This window comes from Homalodisca vitripennis, chromosome 3 (assembly GCF_021130785.1).
Source record: "Homalodisca vitripennis isolate AUS2020 chromosome 3, UT_GWSS_2.1, whole genome shotgun sequence".
NCBI lineage: Eukaryota > Metazoa > Arthropoda > Insecta > Hemiptera > Cicadellidae > Homalodisca > Homalodisca vitripennis.
In genome coordinates, this window is record NC_060209.1 from 20,161,759 (window position 1) to 20,182,553 (window position 20,795).

Genomic DNA, 20,795 nt, shown 5'->3' on the forward strand with positions numbered 1-20,795 from the left:
TTTCCGGACATTTGCAATCGTTTAGTGATGGAAAACGTCAACAGTAAGAAATAATAATATTAGCGATTATGATTATTGGCGTTCAGTGATTTATGTGTATCACTGAACGATGGCAAATGTCCGAAAATCCTGTTTCCTTTACGTTACTTCCATCGTTAAGAACAAACTTCAAACAAACAATGTTTTGAACTTGAAACGACAAGTTTTGTCTTGTAAAGTTTCAAGATGATGGAATCTCTAAATATTTGAGTGTTACGACTATATTACCTTTCCAACCTTGAGAGTCATCATGCCTTTAGTGATGTGCAAAATTAAGTGTCTCAACTTATAATACATCTTCATTTTTAAATTTCAAGACGACAGCCATGTGTGAAATCACCTTTATTCCGAATAGTCCGAAAGGGATATTTATTCTCTATCTAAAGGTGTCTGTTCTATCGTATTAACTAACATGTCTGCCTAATAAAGGTAATTTTCAGTGAACTGCAATTTGACAATAGACTCCGAGTAAGTTTCTGATGGGCCCTCGATATCCAAACCAAAGTTAAAGTGTTGTCCAAGGATTTCCATAATGATCCGCCCGAGCATCTGGGTCTCGGGGTTGGTTCCAGTTATGAATATTCCCGGAAAATTTCCATAGCTGACCTTGGGAATAATCTCAACATCTCGGTTTACTGTTGAGTTCATTATCATTCTAGTGTAATATGCGTTCTTTCCGAACCTAGTAAGGATGCTTCTTCCAGTTATGGTTTTTGACCATAAGGATGCATAAGAGAGCAATGTTGGAGTTCGTGGACTTCCTGGCTCAGAGAAGGATTGAAAAGTACATAATTGAGCCTAGAGGTGTTCTGGAAAATCTCAAGAAAGGTAAAGATTTTTTTATAGAAGGTCCATGTTATCATCATGCAGTACACGCCGTTACGCGGAACGATTGTTTCAATTCCTTCTTTATTGTTTAACACCATGTCTCCTTACACCATGGTTGAACACCTAATAGTATTAACGTTCCTTCCTGAGAAAAGCTAAAATAAGGTTTTCTGCAAAAGGACGTGTTGCAGCGGGCTCAACTTGTTTACAACCATCTCCCACGTCCGATGGTAGACACTTGATACACACCATTCTACAGTCAAGAATAGCCGTACTGTGGGAATGTACAGGTTGATGGAGTCCAGACCCCACTTCTCCCACGAGCAAGAATGCTCAGATTGTATTCGATATTTATTTATAGCTTTACTAATTGGAAGATGCCTAGCAGACGGAGCGTGTTTCACATTTAAAATGTTACATGGATCTCCTACAGTGTGGTATGGATTTGCAGCCACACTAAAAAGAAGCAAACAGGACATTTATTCTTTTACGAGAGTTAATTGTTTGCCAAAAGTACGAAAGAACAACCAAAAGTATATTATATTCCTGATTAATTTAGGGTTTTCCGAAGATATGTGCTAGAAGAGGGTAAGCATGCCACTATGATTAAGCTTAATTTTTATGTTCCCGCTAAAACATTAACTGAAATATTTTTTAATGCGTGATTTTCTTATTTTTTATAACTTCAAAAGAAAATATCGCGATCATTATATATTTTCGATCGAGTGGCGGATTTGATAAAACTATTGAAGAAAAACGTATTTAGGATTATTATGATAGTTTTGCTCGTAAAATGTCCTAAGAAAAGTTAGAACATAATATTATATACAACTTACAACTAATATGACTACAACTTATTTGACTGATTAAGGATCAGTCTTTTTATAAAATTCACCAAGAAGGCATAAATTTAATTATTGGAAACATAAGTTTAGTTTTAATTGCATTTTAACTACAATTTTTTTATATAGTTTGATTGTAAAACTAACTGATTTTTTATACGCCTTAGTATAACATTTTAACTAATAGCTTTAGTAGTCCATAGTCATAAATAAGAGGAATTTTTTCAAAATTGTTTCCACATTGTAATTTGTTTTCTCACTAATTGTTACAGTATTTACGTTTAATATTTATACTTAATGTAACTAGTTTAATTTTGAGTCCAATATAACTATTGGCTAATCCAGAGTTTTATTCTTATGTCAAGAAATCCTTTTCAATCTTGATTCTTATTTTTCGCATCCGTTTTGGTTCTTTGAAGATAGTTCTTCACGGCGAGGCCGTAGATATTTAAGATTTAATTTGTGTTGGAAATGTTAAATGCGCTGTAAACTGAGAAACTTTGACACCTTCCAATCAATAAACTCTAAAGCTCAAACATCCTTATTTTCGAAATACTCCAAGCACCCTAACAAGCTCTTGGTGAGAAAAATGTAATCCGAAAATGTCAAACTCCCTCCAGATAAATAAAATAAAAATCGCTGTTTACTTTACTGTTATAGGTTGATGATTAAAGATACACTACAACTTTTTACGTAAACCCAATACCGTGATCCATATATACCTCGATCCCATCAAAAAGTGGCAAAAACGGCTTTTCAATATAATTTGGCTTGATACCACATAAGCGTCTTTTATAATATAACATGCGGTGGAGTCAAAGCTGAAGTTACCAGTAATTATCAGATTTCAACCAAATATCATTATTTACAGTACTTTTGAACGGATGATTCAAAACTTACTGTAAATGTTTATTATTAATTGTAAACGTATATAATTTTGTTGTCGAATTTTTAACAGCAATAGGCCTATTCGGTATGTACTGACCGGTGGATGAAAAACAGTATTGATATTTTTTTTATGGTAACCCTTTCTAAAGATTTGAGATTGTCAACAATGAAACTGTTGATATCTATTTTTTGTTCTATATCAACAAATATTTATATTTTACTTGTTACTTGTATTAAAAAAACTATGATTAAAAAAAACTATGTGATGTTAATTTCAAACTACACAGACACTATTCATGAGTTTGTAACATAATTCTCTCGCCCCGCCCAAAATATAAATTAATAAATAGGCCCAAATGCTTTATATAGCTGCTACGTCGAAAAAAATCAGATATTTTTTCTTGGTTCAGAGAACTCAAAATACATGTTGTAACTATTTATCTTGTCAATTCCTGAAACCAAAACATTATTCAAAACCTGATGTAGTTTGTTTAATGTGTATTGTCGGTGGAAGTACATACTCTTTTGAAATACAAAGAACCCGACATTTTCTTCTTAAAATAATTGTCTGTACCAAACGACATAATTGTCTGCCTGTCTGTCCGTCTGCCCGATAACTCTTGATGAAAAGATTCTAGAGATTTGAAAATCCAAACAAGGGTTGCTCTTGGCCCAAAGAAGAACTATATTGATTCTGGAACAAAAGGTCTAAGGGCAACATACACTTTGACCTTTGTTTTGCTCTTTCGTGTCCTGCAATACTTCTTTTTATAGTTTTATTTATTACTAGCAGTTACCCGCGGTTTCGTCGGCTTTTTACGTGTAGGAGAACTTCTGGTTCCAGTGAATTCTATTTCCGACGCCAATGTTGAGTTTGCCTCGTACCACGATCAAGAAAATCTGTCAAATAGTGTATATTCAGTGTAATTTACTCTGATCTCTGCATTTTTTGTTCCACACTTGGTATTGTGTTGTTTCCCGATCAAGAAAATATATATACATGCACAGGACAGGGATGTCTGCTAATGTCAAAAGACAACTAAGATGGGTTTTATAACTGACTAAGTTAATAGCAAAGGTTAGATAGTAACTTTGTCTTTCATATGTGCATTACAGTTCTGACCGATCACTACATACCTTCAATTTGCTAAAATGTACAGCTTAAAAGTATAGAGTCAGTTCCGGAAGTCATACTTTTTTTAAATTTTTTACCATCCCACAAAAAATATGTCGGCTTTCAAGATGTACTTGAGTTCAAAAACGTATACTAACATCACTTGTTATCTACCTCCGATCTAATATATTTCAAGTGCCATACTTAGAAGTAGTCTTTTAACATCCAATGGAATGAGCTACTTATTTATACAACATGTTTTAGCCTCAACTAACCAACCTAACCCAAGTGCCCTATTACGTTTTCATTAGATTTTATTAGATTTATTAGATTTCGGTACAGCTGAGACTATGGCGTCCAAACGATATCCTGAGTCAATGTAGGTTTCCTTGAATTCTCTGGCGTTGGGGGATCTGCAATGTTTGGTATGCGAAGGGGTCAATTTTCGCCACTATTATTGTTCCAGGATCCAACAGGGTTTTCTGAAAATCGTATCGTTGTCCCTCCGGCTGTGCGATAACTCTTGATTGAAAGGTCCTAAAGATTTGAAACTGCTTAAAAGGACCCTCTTGATTCAAGAAGGAACCATATTTACTTGGGAAAAGTTCAAAGAGTCATCCGTCCTTCTGCTGTGAGCAATAACTCTTTTGTTACGTTCTGTATGGCTCTCAGTTTATATGGGTAGGGTACGATAAGCGGACCCGGTTTTTTATATCGAAGAATGTAATCATCGATACCTAATATTCGCATCTCAAATCCTAGACTATCAATCGATATAAAAGTATATATGAAAATGAAAAATGACTTTATTAGAGGCGAAGTTAGGACTATAAAGTCCTCAATATGTAATAACAATCACATGTTTTAAATAAAAATATGAATTTAATATTTACAGTGATCAAACAAATTATTATAACCAAAATTAGGAAAACTGAAAAAGACCCTATTTGCACCTCTCACAGTTACAGTTGTTTCTTTCCCACAAATTTTACATACGTTTTTCGGTACGATTATGTGTATTATCTGAAAGTGTTTACAGCTGTTGATATAGATTAAGTTAATAATTGTTCAAAATAATTAATCAGTAACGATTGGTTATGTCGATGGTTATGATTCAGTAATATCGTTTGCCAATTTCGATATAAAAAAACCGGGTCCGCTTATCGTACCCTACCCGTTTATATTCTTGACTGAACGTTGTATCAGTATAAGTATTCCTGACTCGATTACATAAGTATATATTCCTCGCTCCGCCAGGTTCAGTTACAATCTCCGCACTAAGTAGAACCTCGTGTAAAACAGTGAAATTCACGTCAACAAACAATGAGCTATCGCGTAACTGAGCCTGTACGAGAGATTTCATAATGCGAATTCTAAAGCTCCAATAAAAGTTAATGGAGCAAAGTTATAACCCATCGATAAACAGGTACTTCAGGAGGATTCTCGTAATTTTCCTCGCTCCGACTGCGTCAGTAGTAATTATCGGTTAAATTCCGCCCACAGTGTTGTGTAATTTTGTTTTGCCTCCGATCTAGAGAAGTATAAACTATCCTTTACAAATGGACATCACTGTGTATTCTTTGATAAGAAGCTATGTGTGCATTGACTCAACCAGTTCAGAACCGTATGTGGTCGCGCTAGACAAAGTCGCGTTAGTGTAGGCCTAGTTGTGGTAGCGGTGGCTACCCAGAACATTGTTTAATATATCAGTGCCTTTGTGTGACGTATCAGTGAATATAGCGAACCAAACGATCCTTTGTGGCATACCCTTATTTAGTGCCGAAAATAGACATTGCCTTTGAGGATTATTCCATAATTCAAAAGTATCAGACTTACAAAACTACTATAATTTCAAATGGTATACATGTTATGTTAATTCAGAAAACTATCCCTGACAGTGTTAGTTAATTAGTTCACTTTGAATCCAATACTATACCAGTAATGTAACTTTTTTTATTGAACATTGTTACTACATTTTATATTAAAGTGTAAACTAATCCTGAGTAATTTTGTGACTGATATTGCACGATTCTAATGCTAGTGATTGTTGAACACAACACAAGAAATACAAGTTTCGAGTTGTTTGTTTGTCTGCTTAGAGAAGGACAGGTGGATGAATTGTTGATATTTTAAAGCTCGAGTTAAATGTTTTAGGGTTCGTTTTTAAAGTCTCTAATGCCTCTAGAACGAACATACTTGTTTTGTTTATAGAAATTTTAAATAGCTAACCATACAGGAACACTAAGGCTCTCTTTTAACTCCGACAAGACCGGTGTGTATGGCCAGCTTTCGTGCGTAGACACTGTGTTTTATTTAAATAAATCCCAGAAACATAAACTAAAACTATTGTTGTCTTTGGCGGTATTCTGTCAAGTTCCCTCAACCTCTTCGCCTAACCGCATCCCAGAGTTCTTCTGTTACCGAGATACCATCGGCCCGGCCATCCGACCTGACGGGGAAGTGTTGTCTAATGATAAATTTATTGGCAAGCCCCCTCCCTCCCTCGCTCCCACCACACTGCTCTACCTGTCTTGGAGAGAGGGGTGGGGGAGGGGCGCACGTGTTCTCTCTCTGCCGCTCTCCGCTCAGTCACAAGTCTGTGGTGTTAGTGGACAGTGTTCGCGCGCTGCTGTGAGGATGTGACAAAGTGACCTATGTCTGTCCAGTTCAGTGCGGTCGTGGTCTCGACCTGTTCTTACTTGTTTTCTGGAGCAACGGACTTCGCTGTGTTCACCCATGTTCCGACTTATATCTCGGAATATTCTGTTTCAACTTGCTTCCGAATCGGAGGGTCTCAACCAATCGGTGAGTGGGATTGTGCATTGTAACATATCACTTAGCGTTCTCCGTATTTCATATGTATATAAACGATAAATAGAATTTTAGACTCGAATCCGAAGGAAATATTGTCTATTAAAAAGTCATCAAAGATAGGTGTCAGTCGTTAGCGCGACAATTCGTCTTTTTTACTTACCACCCAAAACATAAAGATTCTTGAACTAGTATAAAGTTTCGAAATCCAATTTTCTAAAGAAAACACCCTTTTTCACTTGGCTATATCTACGAGGAATCGCCTAAAACTCTGTTTCGATCAACACCGGACCTAACTGTTCTCATATGAACTTCTCGCGATCACGTTTGACTGCAAATGCCGCGCGGCCGTGCCTAAGAAATTGATTTTCAAAACCGCATTCCTTTCAAAAATGAGTTGCCAAGGTTAAATTACCCCCCCCCCCCTTAGAGTTCCGACAGACTGCCCGGCGCTTGGGGCCTATCCCCTCTCTGCAGAATCCGACACAGATTCTTCTGATTCTATGAACGATTCTCAGGAAGACAAACTAGTTCAATCCGCAAGGGAAAGTCTCTCTGAGGTTTATTATTTTTGCCCAGTTCCGTTTCCTTAGAGTATTTGTACTTTCACAAATCAATTTATTTCGCTCGATAAGAATTTCTTTTAATAAAACACAAACAACACTTTCGACCGTCAACCCGCGGTATTTAGGTCAGCTGCGTAACTAACTTGCAGTAACCATGTATTTATTTATTGAGTATTCACTTTCAAAGCGTAACTTGCAGTAACCATGTATTGATTTATTGAGTATTCGCTTCCAAAGCGTAATTTGCAGTAACCATGTATTTATTTATTGAGTATTCACTTCCAAATCGTAACTTGCAGTAACCATGTATTTATTTATTGAGTATTCACTTCCAAAGCGTACGAGTTCGGAGGCGTGTTGTTGATTTTCTGCATTCCACGTATCCGTTGACGAGGAAATGGTGTCAAATCTTTTCACAATATCTGGGAAGCCACTTCTAGGGCTCTTGACATTTTTTACAGGTGCCATTGTCGGAAGACAAAAGCCGGCCTAAGGGCCTAGAGCTATTTTGGGCCCAGGTATCCTTCTATTTCACAGTTTATCCTGCTGGGCTACTACTACTCTTTCTGCGCACTTTTCTCCTACTGCCTTTGTCAAAAATATCGGCTTCGGTGGCTTCATTAACATGTATCCGCAAAATGATCAGTATTTATCTGAATGAATTATTGAAGTTTGCAGGACGTTGAAGATTCCAAGAAATTACTAGTTTTTATTATTTTAGGCTCTTTAAGTATTGCAAACCACAATTTTATTATTGACTTCTATAAAACTATGATTATTATTTACTTCACTTTTAGACTAAACCTAAAATTATGTGTTTTTACGATGCGGCTTAATGAACTACATTTTTATCAGTTGTATTTTTTCTTGTCCTAAAACAATATTTTTAACTTAGCCTAAGCGCTCTATGTTATGCTAATTTAACGAATACTGTAAGTTTTAACTCGGGCTCAAAATAAAGTCGTAATTCTATACCTATTAAAATATTATCTTAGAATTATGATTATAAAATCATAATCATGGTTGCAAACTCGTTTAAGATCAACACATAGACTCTAAAGAATTTGTGAAAGAGACGCACTTCTTTTTAAAAATAAACATCAATATTATTCAATTCTTATACCAATTTGTTCTATAAGTAACTAAAACTGTTACTTCTGCTGACTTGTTTTCTTAATAATAAAAACAGAAAGTAATTCAATGGTATAAGAGAATAATTAGTAATTGTTATTGTAAAGTTCGAGGCCTAAGTTTGACAACATTGTAAATCAACACGAAAAAGTGTCCTACATGACAATATGATAAATAGGTTTATTTTCAGTATCAATGTTGTGTATATATATATATATATTGTATGTTGGTATTCACTCATATAGTGACAACAAAAACTCATATATTATACAGCTACAAATGGTTCTTAAGTATTTATGTTTTACTTCAGTGGTATTTAAAAATGTTTTAAAAGTGAAATTTATTATTTCATATAAATTAACCAAAACAAGGTGTTATTAAAATTACTATCACATTCAAAACTTTCATAGCCAAACCAAAGCAAGAGCGAACACAAGTTGATTGTTCAAGCTCATTCTGTAATACCACGCGTTAAAGTCTTTTATTAAATTTGTAGAATATGAAACGTCCCGCCGCTCTCGTACTGTTTCATACACAATACAAGGATTTTTATATATGAAGAAAGCATTGTTAAATTAACCATACAGCCAGTCGACCAATATTAGTTGGGTAATTTGTATTGATAAGTAACACATTTCCTGAACACCTGTCTGTGAAAGCTGTGTGGCGAATTTACAAATGAATGCAGATCTAAGTAGATTACATATCTCATAGATAAATAAATACGATTTGTATGTGATAGGAGAATCAATAAATTTAATAGACCTTCAAAATGGCACGTTAATAATTTTTATAAAGTTATGTTATTGTTGTATTACAGGAAGTTAAACATTCAACTGGTTTTGTATCTCTGGACTGAGTTTTCCGACATAAAATACGCGAATATCTAGTTTTAAAACCACAAAAGACAATTTTTTTAAGACTTGAGATTTCTGTGGTGGTAACAGGCAGTCCACGGGTGGCCTCAACATTGAATAGAGACCAGTATAGGATATTTCCGCGTATTCTACTTTCTTCCTTCACTAATGATGATGGTCAGTCTTCCGTGAGCCACCGCACTCTGCGGAGGTCATTGCATTTCGGGGTTTAGGACAAGGTCGACTATTTGTTTTCTTTCGTTGGCCAATTAGGAGATGAGAAGCGGAGCGAAAATTTCCAGCTAGTTTGGGCTCATTCAAAGGTACCAAGATTCTTGGTAATTACTTAAGCTCAAAGATTTACAATGCCTAATTGATTAACTTATGTAGTCGATGCAAGCCGTTGGCCTTGAACTGTCCAGTCCGCTGGAAAGGACTTCGACTAATGATTTCAAATGTAAGGAGAAACGACCCCAATCAATTACACGAGGACGGGACACCGATCGTGATCTCTAGACCACTCTGCCCGAATATGAACGAAAAGGTGACTTAGGAGGAGTTCCTATTTTAATTAATACTCTTTTTGATATACGCTATAATATGTAATTGAATGAATTTTAGAGTTGTGTTTTATAACCATTTTTAAGCCGTATATTCTCTTAATTTTAACGGATAAAATGCCACAGCTTTTTGTCTTCGAATTAATTGTTTATGCAGTATTTGGAAGTCAATCCAAATCCAAAACGTATCTATTTCCACAGAAAACATTTCAGTATAAATTACAATATACAGTAGAAATATTTCCAACTTCTTAAGAAAGGAATAAAATTAAAATGATAACTAAAATATAACATTCTAATTTAAACTTTAAACTTAGTCTTGTGAAATAATAGGGAAAGGAAAGAAATATGGGCCTGCATTTTCAGATTGCCTGTGTTGACTCTGTATTGCAAACCCCTTCACGAAATTCGACTCACTTTTAAAGTTTGTCCTTGGTTCATATATACAATTATGTCATATTAAATTATTTCTTTGTGATGAAACATTCTCGTTTGAGGTGTTAAAGAATTATATTACTATATTTAGTATTTACACGCAACCTAAATAATGCAATAAAACCCTTTATCGGAATATTACATTTGATCATGATTGTCATTAATAAACTTTTTGTGGTATACGAATATCAAACAGAAGTAGAATCAATTTCGTAACATCATGTTTTGCTTTTAGAAAAATATAGCTTACATATTAATTGTTAAGAATAATTCACAAATTTAATTTACAATGGTATTGATTTTTAGAATGGATATTGTAGCCTTTGGATAACTCGTCAATAGTTTTTTAACGTGATCGGCGACTTCTATAAACCAAATAAGGGTTTTATTATTTAACGTTAAGGTACAAGTTTAGCAAAGAAACTACACATGCTAGAATAAAAGTAAGCAAACAACGACAAATTCAACAGAGACTAATATATTACTGGACTAAAAAAACTGAATTAGTACTAAAAGTTGATTACGCCAAATTTTACAATTTTTATAGTTGAAGGGATTTTGTCAAGTGAGTTTATTTAATTTGTTTGAATATCGATTACAATACATGTTTGTTAGTTTGCCTCAATAGCATTTCACTTTTTTAATCTAACTTTTATCATAACCGACGCAAAATTGTTCTAACAAAAATTATTTTCTTTGAAAAGCTGCAAAGGGAAACTTATTTCTTTCAATGTAATTGAAAAATGCATGGGCTTCAGTATTTCAATTTTCAAATTTCCTGATTATATTGGCATTAGTGACTTTTAAAGGAAATCCAATAAGGAAATGTAACTGGATGTTTTCCAAATTATTTTTGTTACTTTAGTTGCAAATAATTTGCGCGATGAATTCATCTTTAATTATTTTCGAGAAGTTTTGCAACTTATATTAATGACTTATATAAATAATATTTTAAACGATAAATTAAAGAAAGGATTTACATTAACGAATAGACGGAAAAAATTGATAGAATATTGAAAATATTTTATGATCATCATTTATGTCGAGCTTAGTGGAGTAAAAACCAATGTAACGGGAGTAAGGCTTGACATATATTCTTTTGTGAAGAGTGTCGTATTAATAAGGTAATATTAAATTCTCGTTGCCGGTGGCGAGGCGAGGTGAGGCAGAGCGGTAACAAACAGTCTGGGACAAATACTGGGGAGAAGCGACAAATACCGGAGAGCAGTGTGTCCGGCCTCTACTATCGCATTCCGATTCCAATAATTATTCCACCTTTCGTCCTCGAAAATTACGTATCGGGACACTCTCTTAGCCGTTAATTTAACAGTACATCTTGAAGAAAAATATTATATAAACCGTTATTATTGTATAACCCCCGTCGGATTTCATATTTTAAAGGAACGGGTGTCTAGGAGATCTATAGACAAGGCACTTTTAATTAATTAATTTTTAAAATGTCTGGAGAACACCATTCATGATTATTTACAACACGTATTATTATTAATGAGTAGTACGTATAGGCTGTACGCGCTCCCATCAAAGCGTGTAGATATTCGAGTTTGAACGTTAACCACAAACTAATACGTTGAAGTTTAGCATGCTTATTTATGTGTTAGATATATAAAGTCTATAGTTTACAAACAATAACTTCTACTTTTTATATCAGTAAGAACTAAACCAATTCACTATCCGAGAATTTGTGATCCAAAACATCAAATATTTGAGTATGAAATTTAAGAATTTTATGAAAAATTCGTTTATTAAGTTACCATTTGAACCTTTATTCTGACTATGGTGATTGAATAATTAGACCTTCATATTGTGTTGTGGGGTTCTTAAAGGCATCATCTCGGGCAAGTCATTTGCTAACCACGATTTAAAATGTTTAATTTTTAACTCGGATTTAATTGTTTTATTAATTTACCGCGGCCGACGCGGTACCTGCTCGTTTGAAAACAAAAACCGCTAGACTGCCGAATCAACAGGGACGCTGCCTTAGGACTCACTGGAATAAGCAACCCCCCAGGGTTCTGACGTCACGCCTGGACACAGTTACTGCGATGATTTAGCACCCCTTTCGGATACTTTTCATCTTTGATGTTACAAAAACAAAATTGCTTTTCGAGGATTGGAGTATTCTTCAGTAATAAATTTTAAACAAAGAACCAGTGTTTCGATCTCATACTTTCGTTCACCCGTTTATGAACTTTAACAGGTTCATAAAAGCTTTCAAAGTTTTTATCAAACCGGAACAGTAATACATTATGGAATGAGATGAGATGTATTTAATTTAAATATTTTATATATATATATATATATATATATATATATATATATTTTTTCTCTCGTGCAAAGCCATTACATTTCTCTTAATTAATTAATCTTTTATGAGGGCATTTATAAAATCGTATCTGTAAGGATAGTATATCTTATAACATGAGTTAATTGGCACGATCATTTTTAGCTGCACACTCGTATGTTTTCAATATTGGGAAGCATACAAAAACGTAAAATTGGATGGATATGAAAGTAATCCTGCTGATAGCGCAACGAAGCAACACCCTCAAGTTTTACGAAATACTTAAACGTTGCGTAACTTTTATTAGCTATGAGTCAGAATACCGATTTAACTAAATAGGTTTTTGGATGTGCAACAGTGTGTGAATAAAGCTGACATCTTCTTGGAAATATACACATTTACATCTGACATGATGAGCTAGGAAAATGAATTACATATATTTCAGGGTCCTGAGAAAAAACAGGAATTCGGCCACATAAGTCAGCTTGTGTTTCTCCAATAGTCCAAGATTGCTCTTAATGTTTCCAAGTTATTCGATAACTAAGAAAAGTATAACCAAATAAAGGCTCTTTAGTCTCTTTATACATTTCAGAACAAACTAGTGCCGGTATTGTGTTAATAGTATACATAATTAATCACAAGTGAAAAGTGAGTTAGGACCATTAATTTAGTAATTTACACAATCATGTATGTCAGGTTGGGAATTTTCATAAGTATTAAAAGCCTGTCTGAAATTCAAATTTAAACATAGGTTTGAAGCAGCCCAACTGTATTGGTATGACTAGACCTTCTGGTAGTGTAAATTCTTCTAATTCCTTTTACTGATTTAGGAATAGCGCTTGTTGCAATATATTGATGCAAAAACTCCGCAAAGATATGCAAACGGGCAAAAAGTGGTACTCAAGGTAAACAAGTGGAGAGCAAAAATTTGTATGTAATTGCTTCTGACATGTGTCCGTGTAGTACGATACATTAAAAGATGGAACTTGGAAAATGACCTTCTCGAGTATAAGTGACTTCTAACAGAAGATGCAAATGTTGCCCGTGGGTTCTCGATGACTTCTGTGTTGGAGCCCCAGGCTTCCAAACCTGTACAGTGTGACGGGGTGTACGTGTAACACTATAGCTTGAAAGATGGAACTTGGAAAATGACCTTCTCGAGTATAAGTGAATTCTAACAGAAGATGCAAATGTTGCCCGTGGGTTCTCGATGACTTCTGTGTTGGAGCCCCAGGCTTCCAAACCTGTACAGTGTGACGGGGTGTACGTGTAACACTATAGCTTGAAAGATGGAACTTGGAAAACGACCTTCTCGAGTATAAGTGACTTCTAACAGAAGATGCAAATGTTGCCCGTGGGTTCTCGATGACTTCTGTGTTGGAGCCCCAGGCTTCCAAACCTGTACAGTGTGACGGGGTGTACGTGTAACACTATAGCTTGAAAGATGGAACTTGGAAAATGACCTTCTCGAGTATAAGTGAATTCTAACAGAAGATGCAAATGTTGCCCGTGGGTTCTCGATGACTTCTGTGTTGGAGCCCCAGGCTTCCAAACCTGTACAGTGTGACGGGGTGTACGTGTAACACTATAGCTTGAAAGATGGAACTTGGAAAATGACCTTCTCGAGTATAAGTGACTTCTAACAGAAGATGCAAATGTTGCCCGTGGGTTCTCGATGACTTCTGTGTTGGAGCCCCAGGCTTCCAAACCTGTACAGTGTGACGGGGTGTACGTGTAACACTATAGCTTGAAAGATGGAACTTGGAAAATGACCTTCTCTAGTATAAGTGACTTCTAACAGATGATGCAAGTGTTGCCCGTGGGTTCTCGATGACTTCTGTGTTGGAGCCCCAGGCTTCCAAGATACGGGATGAATTAATTTAATTTGAATTGCAAAGTTGGAGTTTCGATAATTATTACCAACAATTTTATTCCAGTCCAAAGATATCACCATCCAGGCAATAATATAGAGGGCACTCCTGTAGGAGTCCTAAGCGTCCAGGAGTGATGCAATGTGATTGGAAGGTTGCAGAAACTGGGATTTCAATCAATACAAATTCCGTTAAGCTATCGGATAATGTTGGACTCTTCGAGTTTCCGAATTCTTCACCTATGGTATAGAGGCACACACACTGTGGGATGCGGAATTGGCATTCTTGCAGTACCATCCCTAAACAACACGAATGCTCGGGGGGTTTTGAAGCCAAGTCGTACCAAATTATCATTAAAAAACACAAACACGAGGTATTCGGCGAAAGGACAACCCAGAAAGTGCACAGTTTATTGAATATTCAAGTTTTATTAACTAAACAAATTACTATTTCTACTACATATTGCAATATTAACATTGTACTTAGAAGAGAAACATTATTAAAACAGCTGTCTATCTTTAGACACAAAGCGTTTTTTAATCAGATCTTTTGGAAGTTTGTACATACTTCTTTCATTTGTCACCAGGCTCAAATATTTGTTAACGACGCCTATTTAACTGAACTATTGGACTATTCGAGGACAATGCTGCGATCAAACGCGCAACTGTATGAGTTTGATAAGGCTAAGAATTTGAACACCCGGCGTTATCATAGCATGTTTTTATCATAACGTTTCATACGTATTTTATTCTTGGTAATACATAATTTAGCTACACATCTACGGTTAAAATTATTCATCTTTATTCTCCTTTTATCAATCCGGTATGATAATTTGCGGTCATCATTGACTTCAATGGTAATGAAATTTAGTGTTAATACAGGCAAAATCTCGGAATTCCAGAGTAATACGGGAGAAGGGAGAATAGAAATTCCGACTGTTTACACCACACCAGGGGATACTCCTACACGCCTCGTGGTGCTCATTTGTTTTCCCGCCATTTGAATCGAAATGGTCGTAAAAACTGGAGGATGATAATACACTTTATAAAAGGCAAATAAATTAAAGTTCAACGAATATTTCCAAGATTTGCAACACCAAAAGCTACTTCTCTGTTTCAAGAAATATGAAACTATACAGAAACAGCGAAATAATACGCGATTGTTTGGCCAGATTGCGATCACAGAACAAAACCAACGTTCTGAGCATACGTAAACACCAACAAACTTCCCAAATTTGGTTTCAAAGATTCCCCATTTTATTTCACACGTTCCAGAATTAGCCTCCTACTGCACGACGAATTGAAACATTTTTTCAAGGGCGAAAGGATCATGACGATATCAGTGTTTATCTCCGGTATGACGTCATTATACTCGTCCCTTGATAAGAGCTTTACCGCAATAATACCGCAGCTCTATTATCGCTAACCTTTCTCTTATCTTAGAGTTAGCGCGCAGTAAGCGTGATGGGCGCTTCGAATCTCACGTCGGTAAGTAAACAAACTTCAGTTGGTTAGAAATATTAGTCTTTATCGTTTTTAGCATGTACTGTCCACTGTTAAGAGACACAGTCACTGATTTTCACATACTTGTGGTGTTGACTAAGTTAAGATTCATTTGAATATTGTAGGAAACAGTGATGTAGCCTATCATACGCTTATCTGTTAATTTTGACTAATGGGTGGAGAAGCAAACTATAAAAACTCCTTATTCTCAGTACATTTGTGTTGACGTAATCTGTATTATTGAATAATTTATAATCGCTATCATCTACAACGGAACCGTGTACGAATTATACATAATATTTATCCCTTTCTTGTGCTAAATTACCCTAGTTGTCAATAAAGCGCAACGTATACAAACTAAGCCGGAAAAAGAAATTACTGGTTTACAAAAATTATGACATTATGTAATTATTCGGTAAACGTAGTTAGCGCTTAAGTCATTACAAAATTGTGAACGCACTGAACCGACATGAAGGAACAGGGTTGTTAGGTTCATTGATGAAATGCAAGGAGTACGCTGTACCGGAATGTATTGTCAACACTCAATGGAAACGAGTTATAAGGAGTGAGACCTTATCAGGCAGGACAAGATTACTGGCGTAACGGGACGGGAGACTTCTGCTGAGGCGATGTCTTTCTTTGCTTCGTCAGCCCCTGGTTAATCAGCGAGTTGTTTTCTTGATTTTCCATAAGAATGTGAACAAAAGATCAAACCAAATAAAGATACCAAAGTCAAATTTGTTTTGCAACGCCAGGTTTCAAAAGTTAAGATTATAATCTGATAGTTACGCCCATTCATACCAAGCATCACACACACGCACGAAAATTAAATTTGGTACACCAGATCCGAAATTTGGCTGATTTTAGGCCAATACCAGTTAGTTATCTCAGTGACTCTCTTTGAACACATCAATCTAGTAAAGCGCATTCACCACCAGATGGCGCTTCAGTTGAGCTCGAATGGGATTTGAATTTTCCGTTGGAAGCATTCAGGGAGTTAATCAGCCTAACACCCACTTGAGACGGCAAATGCTGCCGCCCTGTGCTGTTATACTCACAAGTTGTCCCTGCCTCTAGTTCCATACTGGTGGATGATGTCTCGGCGCCGTGTATGAAAGTACACGTGGTCCAGCAGTACAGAACCCTTAAGCACATAGAGGCAGAGTAAAGTAAGCAGTTTTAGTTCCCTGAACGGCTCTTTAAAATTTAGTTAGAAAGGATTAAACTATTAAAACAAGTAGTTCTTCCTATCTGACAGAAGAAGATAAATCGAAGCAAGTTTAATTCCAGTGTCTATAGGTTATACAAGAGACATAAGATTAGGTGTCTTTAGTTTAGATACTTTATTTTTTTTTATTAATATTTTAATTTCCATGTGCTTGTAGTGTTCGTGCTGAGGGTTAATGTATTGCTAATACAGTTAAAAAGCATACAAATTGTCTGACTTGCTAGCTTCTGACCTGGGAAGCCTACCAGTAAATACTGTTATTAAAATAAAATGTTAAGAAAATCCGTTCTTAAACAATTTTGTATCGATTTCTCTAAACATAAAGAAATACGATCAATTATTTTAGAAGTCTTAGTTGTACACGTTAAAAACCCCTGCGAGAGAGTAACATGTTTTCGGTACACGTCGGACCATCAATAGCTGTAGTGTATTATAAGTTATAATTTATTGCAACCCATGGTGCAATCGAAGCAATCAATCGATATTGATTGAAACCAGATGAGAGATTCATCAAATGCATTTCTGTTTTGATTTTAAATGACACTGTTTTCTTATGCCGTCGGTTGCTTTCATTTTTGACAAATGATAAAGAATGTTTAAAATCAGAAGGAAGTTTTTTTCTGCAAAGACATAAGAGATGCCGATGACTTCGGGAGAAGCACTTGTTGCATCAGATGGCGCAATGTTGGAGTACAGAGAATGAGGACGTACCCGAAGAGATGAAGGTCGGAGACTAGTTTTGCCGTATCAGCCCGGGGAAATATCAGCGGTAGATTAGACGGGTCCGCGCAGACAGCCTGGCTCCTAACGGTGCGCAGGTGTTCTCTTCGACTCTGCTAGGCGGCTTGGCTTCCAAACAGATCTTTCTTTTCTTCTCCTTCCCACCCATTCGCGTTCAGTTCTCTGAAGTGCACAATGCCTCTGTGTTCGCAACGCAACAGGATTCGTTTGTCACTTGTTTTTTTAGAGATTGTAACAATTTTTTAAGGATCACTCGTCCGTACCGGCTTGATAATAACCTCAAAGTCTTCTGTCTTAGGGGAATGTATCTTCCACTCTGAGAAATATTTAGTTGGTGGGTGTTTAATCAAAAGAACAACAGTCAAGGCTGTTTGTTGTATTTCAATTGCTGCGTTTCCAGGATATGCTTTATCCTTCTAAAGTAATATCATAACGTACTTTGTATGAAGTTTGTTTTTGACGATGGAAGGAGTATGAAGGAAATAAGATTTTTCAGTAATACAAAAAACGTAGTGTTACTGATTTTTTGTATGTCTGATCGATGGTAAATGTCTGGGAAACCCCTGTTTCCTTCGTCATAACATAGCTCCCCACTTATTTCTGATCCATAAAGTTACTATTTCGAGTCTAACTTATCTATTGCATGGCACTTTTTTTTATCTAGATTCAACCAAGGGCTTCAACATCATCATGTGGTTTTATCTCTTGTGGTGTCTACAGCAAAATAAGTGAAGTATTTGCTATAAATAAGTTTTTTCATTACATATATAAATGGATACTGTTTGGGTGTCTGACATAACAGCTGACCGTCGGAATAAAAGTTTTTTCTTTACTTTGAAGTACGAATATGTCAAAACGAGATCACTGAAAACCTTAGCATTTGCTAGAATGCAACGAATGCGAGCGAGTATAATCCTGCTGATAGTCCAGATCCGCGTTTCCGTCATGGCCGTTAAGTCTGACTCGTAAAGAGCGGTGTTTAACGCTCAATTGAGTACTCAATTCGTGAGTGCAGGGTCTACATTCCAGGAGCCCAGTTTATTATCTAGCCGGCTTAGTGTCCGCGCTGCGCGGCCCCGCGCTGCGCAGGCTCAGGCCTGCCATCTAGTGGTGGTTATGTAAACCAACACCAGTTCGAGCGTCACGCTGTCTACCGACCGTTCCGTGAACCTTGATCCTATCGCGTTATTTATAGGTAGTTATTAGCGGCGGATTTACCAGATGCGCACTAGACAGACCCTAATTGAAAGCGATTTATGGTTCGCTGTGTTGTTCAATTAAATTTGATTGAGATACTTTGCCTTTTTGCTCTCAGATTGCCTGATAGGTTTCTAATAGTGCGTCGTTTTCTGAAATACTGCAGATTTAACTACTGACTGCCCTTCTCGCTGTTAGAAAACTACTGTTTCTTGGTTGCATAGGCTAAAGTGAAAATTGTCTTTGTAGACAATTCTTCTTCAAACCTTCTTATTATTATTTTGTTCGTATTTGCAGGAAAGTATTTCAATATGGAGAGAACTGAATAGAAACAAAACTATCTATGAATATTAAAATGTTGAAGTAGGTTAAACAGCTCTGCAACGTAAGGTTCCCTACCAATGTAGATCAGCACGAATATATTATCTACAGTTTCAAAAACCGTCTTAAGAATCATAGCAATTCCTTCATTTAGTAAATGAAGAGTTAGGTGGCTCATACTTTATGTGTCTTTCATATTCTTCTAGATTACTTTCTAAAGGAGCCCGTGTATGTGGTAAGGATTTACTAGGCTGCGAGTGAAAGCGGGCTCGATCTAGAGATGACATCTGGTATGTTAACCTCGATGTGTCCACCGTAACTCTAACATAGCCTCCTACAACATACTGGATCGTTCTGGATAAAACTGGTTTTTACCACTGCTTGTTTTTCTGATCGCCACGCCAACCAAATCTTTTTTGTCGTTATCTTGCGATCGAGTAGGATCGATTGACGTCAACTCGTTAACACCCACCTACCTTTGCTTCCTGCTACCGCCAGAGGCTGGTCGAGCTTGGCTCTATTCCAGGACCCGTGCACTGGTTCTGGATTATACATCGTTATCATCAAATAGGAGAGCAATATTCCATACCTTTAGATGTATAATATCCGTACTTACCATAATTTTCCACCTGGCACAATTTTCTCTTCTCATTAACTCAAAGCACTGGTAAATAAAGTAAAAAAAGTAAAAGAAAAGTATGATGGAATTCGAAATAGATACTGCTGACTGTGACACTTTCTGTAAATGTAATCCAGTTGGAACCTCCAAATTGACAAAATAAAGCTCAAGGGTTTGCAAAGTTGAATACCTCATCAGGTGGACCCGCTTGCTTTATTCTTTGCTACAGAGATTGATAGCTCTTCACCAATTGAAACTGCCGATAGATGCTGCCATTGAGAAGTATATATAGTCGGTCTTGACAACCCGAGGAGTACTTAGTAGCTAAGTATCCCTCTGAATGACGACATTAAGGCGGCGACGGTGGACGCAGCTCTCAAGTAGCATTTTGTTTTTACATTATTCATCGGAGTAGAGCCGAGCGTGTGTATTCAGGCGGCCAATTATCTGAAATGACTGGAAGGACTCGGACCCTGTCAATCGCCCATAATTGGACTGGGCCGCTCGTCCCTGACTCCTGACGACTTGATGATGTCGGAGCCTCTTCTGTGCGACATAAAGTGTGTTGCCGCTGCACAAAGGTTGGCCAGTCGTCACGCTATTCAGCGGAGACCTCCTCGGCTCTCGTCTTGCACAGGCTTCTCTTCGACATAAAGTGTGTTGCCGCTGCACAAAGGTTGGCTAGTCGTCACGCTATTCAGCGGAGACCTCCTCGGCTCTCGTCTTGCACAGGCTTCTCTTCGACATAAAGTGTGTTGCCGCTGCACAAAGGTTGGCCAGTCGTCACGCTATTCAGCGGAGACCTCCTCGGCTCTCGTCTTGCACAGGCTTCTCTTCGACATAAAGTGTGTTGCCGCTGCACAAAGGTTGGCCAGTCGTCACGCTATTCAGCGGAAACCTCCTCGGCTCTCGTCTTGCACAGGCTTCTCTTCGACATAAAGTG

The 20,795-nt window shown here is 36.7% G+C and overlaps 1 protein-coding gene across 3 annotated transcripts in view; it reads left to right on the forward strand.

The window, feature by feature from the left end:
* The window catches only part of LOC124356660 (protein decapentaplegic), a 63,870-nt gene that overhangs the window by 37,238 nt on the left and 5,837 nt on the right, over nucleotides 1-20,795 (forward strand). Inside the window, exon 1 of one of the 3 annotated variants that reach the window (XM_046807789.1) lies at nucleotides 6,308-6,516. The exons of 1 other annotated variant lie outside the window; for it this stretch is intronic. The gene's annotated coding sequence lies outside the window, so the exon portion shown is untranslated. Of the gene's footprint in view, nucleotides 1-6,307; nucleotides 6,517-15,649; nucleotides 15,732-20,795 lie in introns of those variants that run through there. One more of the 3 variants, XM_046807792.1, reaches the window with a different exon arrangement.